The sequence below is a fragment of the Taudactylus pleione genome, unplaced genomic scaffold (genome assembly GCF_031769625.1).
Source record: "Taudactylus pleione unplaced genomic scaffold, aTauple2 ptg000039l, whole genome shotgun sequence".
NCBI classification, from domain to species: Eukaryota; Metazoa; Chordata; class Amphibia; order Anura; family Myobatrachidae; genus Taudactylus; species Taudactylus pleione.
Genome location: NW_028284441.1, coordinates 2,881,317 through 2,890,575, shown reverse-complemented (window position 1 = coordinate 2,890,575; position 9,259 = coordinate 2,881,317).

Here is a 9,259-nt window from a genome sequence, read left to right as displayed (position 1 = left end):
CTATTGACTGTCGACCTTTTTATTGCCTATCTTTGATAACATACCCTTTTGACATTGGCATCAATGTTGTTTTTTTCATCCTATCCTATTATTTCCGTCAAAATAATAGGATAGCTCTCCTGAAAACACATGGGAGCTGCGATAAGCTCGCGGACCTATGTGTTTTCTGCTTTTTTTTTGGTGAAAAAAAACTGCATTTTATCATGGATTAGTTTTCGGGACCCATCAGGTCCAGAAAAATAAAACCAGATAAGTGCCGGCGCCGGGCCAAATTTGCGGCTAATTGGATAGCCCCAGGCGAGGTAATTAGCTGCAGTAATTTACTGCGGCTAATTGGATACCCCCTATATGAATATATAGAAAATAATCTGATTATACGCTTTTGAAATGATCTCTGAGAAGAAGCTGTTTTACACATACATTTATTTACAGAAGTGGCAAAAGGCTTTAATCGCTCACATACTATCCACAGGGGAAACCAGAGATCACCAGATAGTTATTCTAGAAGCTCAATGTTCTAGACCCACAATAGAATAAGTATATTGTTTGAAATACAGAACTATTGATCCTCCACTTAGACATTCTTCTAAATTTAAGCAGTGCCGTGGTTATGAAGAAATAGTTAGATCTTATGTATTTCACAATAAAGGAGCCGGCAATAAACCGTTGTAACCTTCACTGTCCCTGTGTGATACAGCAATGCCACTGTGCAGGTATGCAATAAATAAGCCCTGATATTGTATTTATAATCTATCTGCTCCAGCTGGAGCACAGATCTTTACACTGCTACAAAATGACATTTTATAATTGGTGGTGAGTACTCAGGGGGCCACTTCAAAGAGCTTAGGTCATAGCTCCGATATGTCAGTGCTACTGGTTTGTACCACGTACTGGAGTTGTTGCTTATGAGAACAGGGTAAATTGCACAAACTGGGAGGCATATACTAATAGATCAATGGTACCAGTTACATCTTCACTTTGTAATTGTATTACTGTATGAATGAATGAGCACTGACATTCTGTACACAAATACTGAGTGTTTGCTTTACGTGTCAGCAAATGCCACAATCATTGACCCTACAGCCTCTGAGATGGAAGCATTAGTTACTGCTCACACGAACAGCATCAATGTACACACGGACTACATGAATCAATCATGTAACAATGATCATTTGTGGTGTTTGAGATAATTAAGATGGGATTGAATCAAAACCATTTAACTCATTAGGGTGAAAATGAACGTGAATGAAGTAATGCAGAGTGACTGAATGCATGGAGACAATGTGTCGTAGCCATTGCTATAGGCCAGTGGTTCCCAAATGTTTTCCAATCACGGCGCCCTACAGTATCAGCATTTTTCCATGGCAACCCTGAGCCTAAAGTTTCTTTATTGAGAAATTCAGCAAAAATTAAATGAAGTAAATTGTGCTTCTATGTCACCCTTAGGCTCAGTTATGTGGTGGTTGATAGGGCTGTGCTGCTTTTTGTCCACATAATTTTTGATAGGCAAAACCAGCGGTAATGGCTGCCAGTCACACTGACAAATTGTTTTTATTTGGTACTGGACCACTAACCCGAGGCACCCCTGCAAGGACCCTGAGGCACCCAGTTTTGGAACCACTGCTATAGAGCATAAATTCCATGTATAAACTAATAGCTACTTCTGCATAAGAGAATCCTGGCCTTGCAAGGGAAGGTGATAAATTCAGGTTACAGAATCCTCCTATTTGACTTATAAAATATTTTGGTACATATGTATTAATAATCGCGGCACTGCAGGGACAATGGTAGCGATAACCACTGGTCCTGCGAGTTATATCCATGGCATCTTGGAGGAGACTTTCACATTTGAAAGAAGACTTTCCCTGGGGGAAGCTGGCACTGTGCATGTGATAGTTTCAGATTCATGTGACCTTCGGAGGATGTTGAAAAAAGATCGTAAGATCCCTCTCCTTGTAATATGCCTCCATAGGCATAAAGCGGTTAACACCATGTGATGGTGTAAACCAACGGGACCAAATTCCGAAAAGCTTTTCTGACTTTGGTACATAGCGGGTCAGGCCGTAGTCCCACTGATAATAATGGTGCCTGCGATCTGCAGAAGATTTCTATTAGTACATTGCATAATTTTATGTATCCCTGCTGAAACTGCTGTTTCTGCATAATTTTATGAAAAATAGGCTTGATAAATAGGCCCTTAGACATATGCATTCTGTGACTTAACTATAAAGGGTGAAGGTTCTACAGTGCACACAGGCCCTGATTCGGAGCCGGACGCTCTGACAGAGCGCTCACTCTGAATCAGGGCCAGTCTTTTTTTTTTTTTTTTGTAGAACGGCCTCCAGGCCACTCGCATAGCTGTGGGTGATCACCCACAGCTATAGCGAGCGGCCAGGAAGATGGTCGCGATGGTCAAAACCATCGTGACCATCGGGCTTGCGACAAGACCCTTGTGATAGGGTCTCGTTACTGCAAGCCCCAGAGAGATTTTGGCTCTAACAGCCAAACGCCTCCATTTGGGGCCGGCCTCAAACGGAGGCATTCACATGGGAACGCCTCTGTTTGGGCAGCCACTCCCCCGGCCCATCCACCAAAGGGGGCATGCTGTCACTCAACATCGACAGCACACCCCCTTTGGTATGAGACCCGGAGCGACGGATTGCCCGTCGCTATCCGGGTCTCGCGAATGGGCACGATGGAGCCGGCTCTCTTGTGCGCATGCGTTCTGGGCCACCATCGACCCGGTTGCGAGCGCTCAGCACTTGCGACCGGGTCTGAATCAGGCCCACAGTCCCATGAATCAAAGGGGTCCCTTTGCCACAGACTCTGTACTTGGGACAGGCTCTTCCAAGTTACAGGCCTACTTGCAGTACCATCTTTCTAAGTTTTGTCTTCAGCCTGCTGGCCTGGATTATATGGAGGTGGGTGGCAGGTTCACTAGATACAGACACAGTTCTCTTCTTTTAGTAGATCTTAGCGGTGCCTTCAACAGAGTATTCCTTTTGATAGTAAAGGGGGAGTCCGCCAGGTGTGAAGGACCTTACTTTCTCCCTTATCAGTAAACACCAGCATAACTATTAATGTATGCTTTCTATATTAACATAATGAGAACAATTTGCACTAAAATTGCCAATTTCACTATATTATGTGACTACCCAAACTTAAGCCGTGTACACACTAGACGATAAATTGAACGATATCTTTATCGTTCATTGCGTTCAATATCATCCATTGTGTATGCAAGATATCGTTAATGATGTGCGCTCTCGCGGTTCGTCAATGATGTCTTTCATTGCTCATACTTGCAGGGCAACCTGACGATATTGTCAGATTCTGCAAGTTCGGGGATGAGGGAGGGTGCTGTCACTGAACGATATCGTTAGCGACATTGTGCCCAGTGGTGCAGGGGAAACACTTACCGATATGCTCCATGAGCGATATAGTTAAGTGTATATGAGCCTTTAGAGATGTTCATATCTGTATATCAGGGCTCGATAAATCTCGAGGGCCATGGTGACTATACTTTGTTCCCTGGCGTCCAGATATTTCAGGGAGGGAGGATTGGAGGAAGCAGTGCCCCAGCGGAGATTCATGGGCAGCCATTTCATAGGAGTGCATGTGCTGATGGTGTCTCCTGTGCTGGCCCCACTCTGCTCTCCCTTTCGTCCCGGCTGCATAGACCTCCAGTAAGAGGTTCTATGTATGGCCGGGGATTGTGGCTGCGGAGGGTAATGATGTGGCCACCGGGGACTGGGGGTGGGGTAATTTGCCCTAGGGGGGCAGGTGGGGTAGTGGCACTGAAGGGGTTAAACCCAACCTGTGCTGCGGCTCCATATTCGAAGGGCACTAGGTGCCATGCTTTAAATGTATTAACGGTGCCAGGTGTTTTTAAAAAATAAACAAATGTTTTATTGCTGCCGCGGCCACGCCTGCTCTGTGGCCACGGCAGCACAGAGTGTTAACCCCCATCATCTCCGGTGGCTGCGACAATGGGGGACAACGTGGCTGAGCCGCTGCAGCCAAGACAACTGTCCCGGACTGCATTGCTAAGTGGTACACAGCCAGCTTCCTGTACCCCCAGCACTAAGAAGGGGAACAGCAGCTGAGCACTGCTGGGAGTAATGGTGCACCTGGGGCATGGTCCCAGGCTGCAGAGCTGAAAGCCCTATGCTGGGGAATGGGAGCATGACTCCCAGTGTCCCAGCACGGCAGGGCTGATTTAGTAAATTATTAACTGTTTTTGTTTAGAATGGTGGTCTGACTCCTACTCTTTCATCCTGGCTCCTAGATTGTAGAAAAATTTGTTGACCCCTGCTGTATATAGATTATTGAAATACTTTCTAAATAGATAGTGCTATGGGTATAATGTTACTTAGTGGTCTGTGTGTAGAAATACAGGTTCTAGACACCCTAATCATTTCCCCAATTGGAGCGTTCCTTTAGGTCACCTCTACTTTATAATTCTATCAAATAGGCAAATACTCTTCTCTCCCTAAGTAAAATAAAAAACCTTAATCCTGAACCCCATCCCTCATTCACAGCTGGCAAACATCTCATTCACAACACAACTATTGTGCTTCAGGTGAGCAATATGAATCCATTTTACATTTACTGTAGTGTCAGCACATTATGGCCAAGGGTACATGGGGGCATATATGAAAATTTAGTTGGACCAGTGTCATTTTGTAAAAGTCCTTTAAGATCTGATGAGTGGCATTCAGGAACGACACTTATGATTTCCTTGTATACCGTCCAATTGAGTTAAGACGACTGATCTCTATGCGAAGGAAGAATGGTCTGGGTTACAGGTTTGTAGTAGTTGGTGGGGTAAGTATGAGACAGAATAATCAGTCTCAAAATGGCTGGATCTGTAGTCTTTATCAGGGTTTAAGATGGGTGAAGATCTCACTGCTACAGTATAAAAAAAATTAACTTTGCTGTGACTCTGTAGCTGGATTCTGTGATTCCCCTGAGTATTGCAGCACTTGTCCTCTCCCACGCCTGACACTTAGCAATCTAGCAGGCACCTACCTCTGGCTTCCTTGGCTCAGCAATGCTGCTGTAAGTACTTTTCTCTCACAGACCCATCATACATGTTGCCCTGTGGCAGTGCAGTGCAGGAACTCTCTTCATCAATCTTATCTACTAGTTTACTTGCCACACATTTTTATACACTTTCTGTATTCCCATCAACTGAGTAGAGTTGGATAACTGCACCCCCTTCACTGGTCACTCAGATTTGGTAGCTTTTGTATTTTGTGGACTTTCCCTGCACCAGACTCCACTCTAGCCGTCTACTCTGGCACCGTGTCTCACAGCGAAAACCCCACTGCCCAACCAGGTGTCTCCAAACTGAAAAAACAGTCACTGGCACTTTTATTTATATACAGTGACATGTTGTGTCTCCTTTACTGCTCAATGCAAGCCGTACAAAGTACTCACCACAAGCTGCAACCATCATTGTTTTTGACTTGATGGTGATGGTTTTGGCATTCTATTCCAGGAGTCTGACAGTTGCCACCAGCACTTGCTTCTGACTGATGTGTGTTCTCCCGACTCAGCAGCAGTGCTACTTTGCGCATCTGTCTTCAAAGGGCAAATTTACTAAGCGGGAACTTTTGCAAGTCATCACTTCCCAGTGTGTTTAGGCACAAAATTTAAATGCAAACCACACCATAATGTACCCCCTAGGAGTAGATTTAGTGGGGGCATCCACTAGACGATTTTAGCCCTGTCCAACCTCTTAACGATTTTCCCTTGAAGTTTCCCTTGAAATATGATCTTCCACTCTGAACAATATGCAAAAGATCTAACAATAAACTATGTTGTTTTAATCTGTGATTGAGAGCTTTCAGCTATAGTGGGCAGATAGTGGTTCATCGTTTGATCGTGATGTGTAAACGATGTGTAAACGATGTGTAAACGATTTGTAAGCAACCAAGTGAAATTGACCTGCATGTTCAGTCGATGGAGGAGACGATCAAACGACCAGCGGGAGCGTACATCGTTAGAAACAATTACTGCACGATTTGCAAACGATGTTTGAACGATTATCAAATGATTATGTAACGATTTTATCATTATCGTTCAATCATTCAACTTTATCGTCTAGTGGATACCCCCCTTAAGTAGCAGGGAGCCCATGGAGAGTGTTGGAATTTAGGGGTGAATTTGCTAAGCATCGGTTTTGCTGTGAAGTTTCATAACCGATGGGCATCAGTGGCGATTTAGTGTGTCAAAAAAACAGTATTTACTAATCATCGGTTATGAGCATCAATTAAATTCCACTGTACTGTAAATGCTCTTTAGTTCTTAAAGTCTAAAAAGCCCTATCGGTTTATTATTTCAGTGTAGAAGTTGTCAAATTCACCAGTACATTTTAAGGAAAAAGACCAAAAACCGTTGGAAACAAACTTAAAATTGACCAACACTTTCTGGTGCTTTTCTATTGGTTTTAACATGCCACATGCGATTTTGACACCACAAGCCCCTTCTAAAATGCCCCAAACCGCTGAAATTCGTTGGTAGGCTATAATGAGGTGGTTGTTGGAGTGGTCAGTAAGGAGTTTCCTGTGCAAATTTAAGTTGTCTTGTCTTAATTTGTTTAGTCTTGTGTAATTTAAGAGTTTCTCTTTCTTTTTGTCTGTTGTTTCATTATCATTTCCGTCTTGTCTGTGTTTATTTGTGTTGTTTGTGCTCACCCCTATACTGTATGTTTGTCACATACATTTGTGTAAAAAAGTTTGTTAGGTATTATGTGTTTATGAATGATTATCTCCCTCTATGTAGACAAAGTGTTGATTTATTGTACATAAGATATCCCAGCTCAGATGGGTGTGTGTCAGTGCTTACCATATACAACTAAGGTTGGCCTAATTCTGGTTTGGCGTGCACATTAGATTTATTGGTTAAACATAGTGTTAACCTCCAGGGCCGCCATCAGGGGGGGTCTGCCAGGACTGGAGTCCCGGGCCCGGACCCTGGCTGAACGGAGGGGGGGCCCGGCCGCAGCTACTGCCTGCCACCAGTCACTGCTAGCTACCACCCGCCGCTGCCGACTTGGTCCCGGTACCCTTAAGTAAATAGAGGAGGAGGAGGCAGCCCGGACCCCCTCGAGTTGCTCCGCACGCTCCACCAAAAGGACACTTGCTGGCCCCTGCCCTGCTACTGTATGTTTAATAAAAAATTTTAGCCACGGCACGCGTGACGTCATGACGTCACGCGCTACTGGAGGGAGAGGTCGGAGAAGCTGCGCGGATCAAGAGGAGCAGCATCTCTGCCAGGGAGGAAGCGGTGAAGAAGCCGGAGCCGGAGCAGGGAACTCGGAGCCTTCTTAAAGGAAATAAGGTAAGTGCACAGCGGGGAGATGGCAGATGGATTTTATAATAATAAACAGGACGGGGGGGGGAGTGGTTTGGAAAAAAGAGCTGGGCAGGGCACAGGCTGGATTTAACAAACGGGGAGACTGGACTTAATAAATGGGGGAGGGGGGGGGAGTGGGCAATGAGCGAGGCAGATCATGGCACATATTGGATTTAATAAACAGGGCCGGGGGGGGGAGTGAAGTGCGGAAAAAGCTTAATAATTTTTTCCCAAAACATTTGACAATTTTTTTTTTTATTTTTATTGATAAGGTGGGGGTGGGGGGCCCCGGTACTGACAAAATAGGCAGTCCCGGGCCCCACAGTTTCTGTTGGCAGCCCTGTTAACCTCTAATGTAGGAAATACAAATTGCGACAATGTTCCATATACAGTAGTGAATTCTTAGCCCAAAAATATAAAATGCAAATAAACATACAGTATTAGAAAGGTGCAGTATAAGACAGTATAGCATATAGTACAGATAAGATGGTTGAAAAATTAATACATAGGTGGATATATTACCACATGATAAAGTCTGTACCGATGTAAGTTAGACACAGTGAGTCTATAGTAGAGCGGCGTCCCGGGACGTTCTGCTACTGAAAAGGTTTCCAGTCTGAGACTGGTGTTAGAGGGTGGGTTTAGAGAGTGACGTCAGTTGCTTCAAGTCAGTACCTCAGTGTCAGTTGTAGTATGGGTAGTTCAGTGTTAGGATAGGTTTTATTTTTCAGTGTTTGTCTTATCTGTATTTTCTGATTTGTGTTCGTATTGAGGGAGAGAGGAGGATAGGGAGCCAGAGGTAGGATGCCCAGGTGATAGAGCAGGAGGCAGGGAAGGACAGTCACCCTTCCAAAACAAAGTCTGTTCATATCATGCACTTCTATTATGATGAGAAAGTGACCATAGTCTCAACGATAGTGCCTAATTATGATGTTATTCTGGGTAGTCAGGCAGCTAAGACCTCAGAAGAAAGAGCAGATCTGGTCCTCGGTGGTGCAGACTGAGCTATGGGCCAGTTCAAGTGCACTGAGGCCCTTTGTCCGAAGGTTTTTTCCAACATTAAACGCAAAGTAAAAGACAAGATAGCCGAGGAGCACAAGGCAGCAATCAGGACAGATGGTGGACTCCCTGGTCTGAGGAGCAGGTGTGGAGATCCTAACACCTGAGCCTTAGCAAAGGAAGTCTTCTCAAAATCATAGTCGCAATCATAACCAAATATAGCCAGAAATGTACCTGGATTAATATACAGATGTGTCCTCATACACCATTTCCAATACGCCATGCAGCGCATGTGAGCCGAGCAGTTTAGCGTAGCAAATTTTTTAAAATCTGCATCTTGTTTGCACCGCAGATGCATTAAAACACCACTCAGTCTGTACCAGAGATGCCTGGCTGCTTCTTTAAATGCGCAGGAATTCATTTTAAAAAGTCGCAGATGAAGCACAATGGGACCTGGCGTGAGAAAAAGCTGCGCCCACTGCATTGTAGCTCTTCGTACTCAGATTCATTCGCACACAGATGTAAAAGTGGCGCACACCAAATTAATCAGTACAGTCTTGACACTACGTATTGCGACTAAAGGTGCCCGTCCACCAGTCGATTAAAATGAGTGATTGAACGATAACGATATCATTATTGTTCAATCGTTCATAAATCGTTTGCAAAAATGTCTAAAACGACCAGTGATCCGCGCTCCCGTTGGTCGGTTAGACATCTATCATCGGGCAAACATGCTGGACAATCTTACGGTAATGTCAGGTTGAGCATGTTTGCAGATGACTGATGTGCCTGCACTGAACGACTGCTCGTTCAGTGCAGGCTCATCACAGACTGACAAACGACTGCATGATTACAATGTTATAATCATGCAGTCGTTTTCATGTCTTCTAGTGGATGG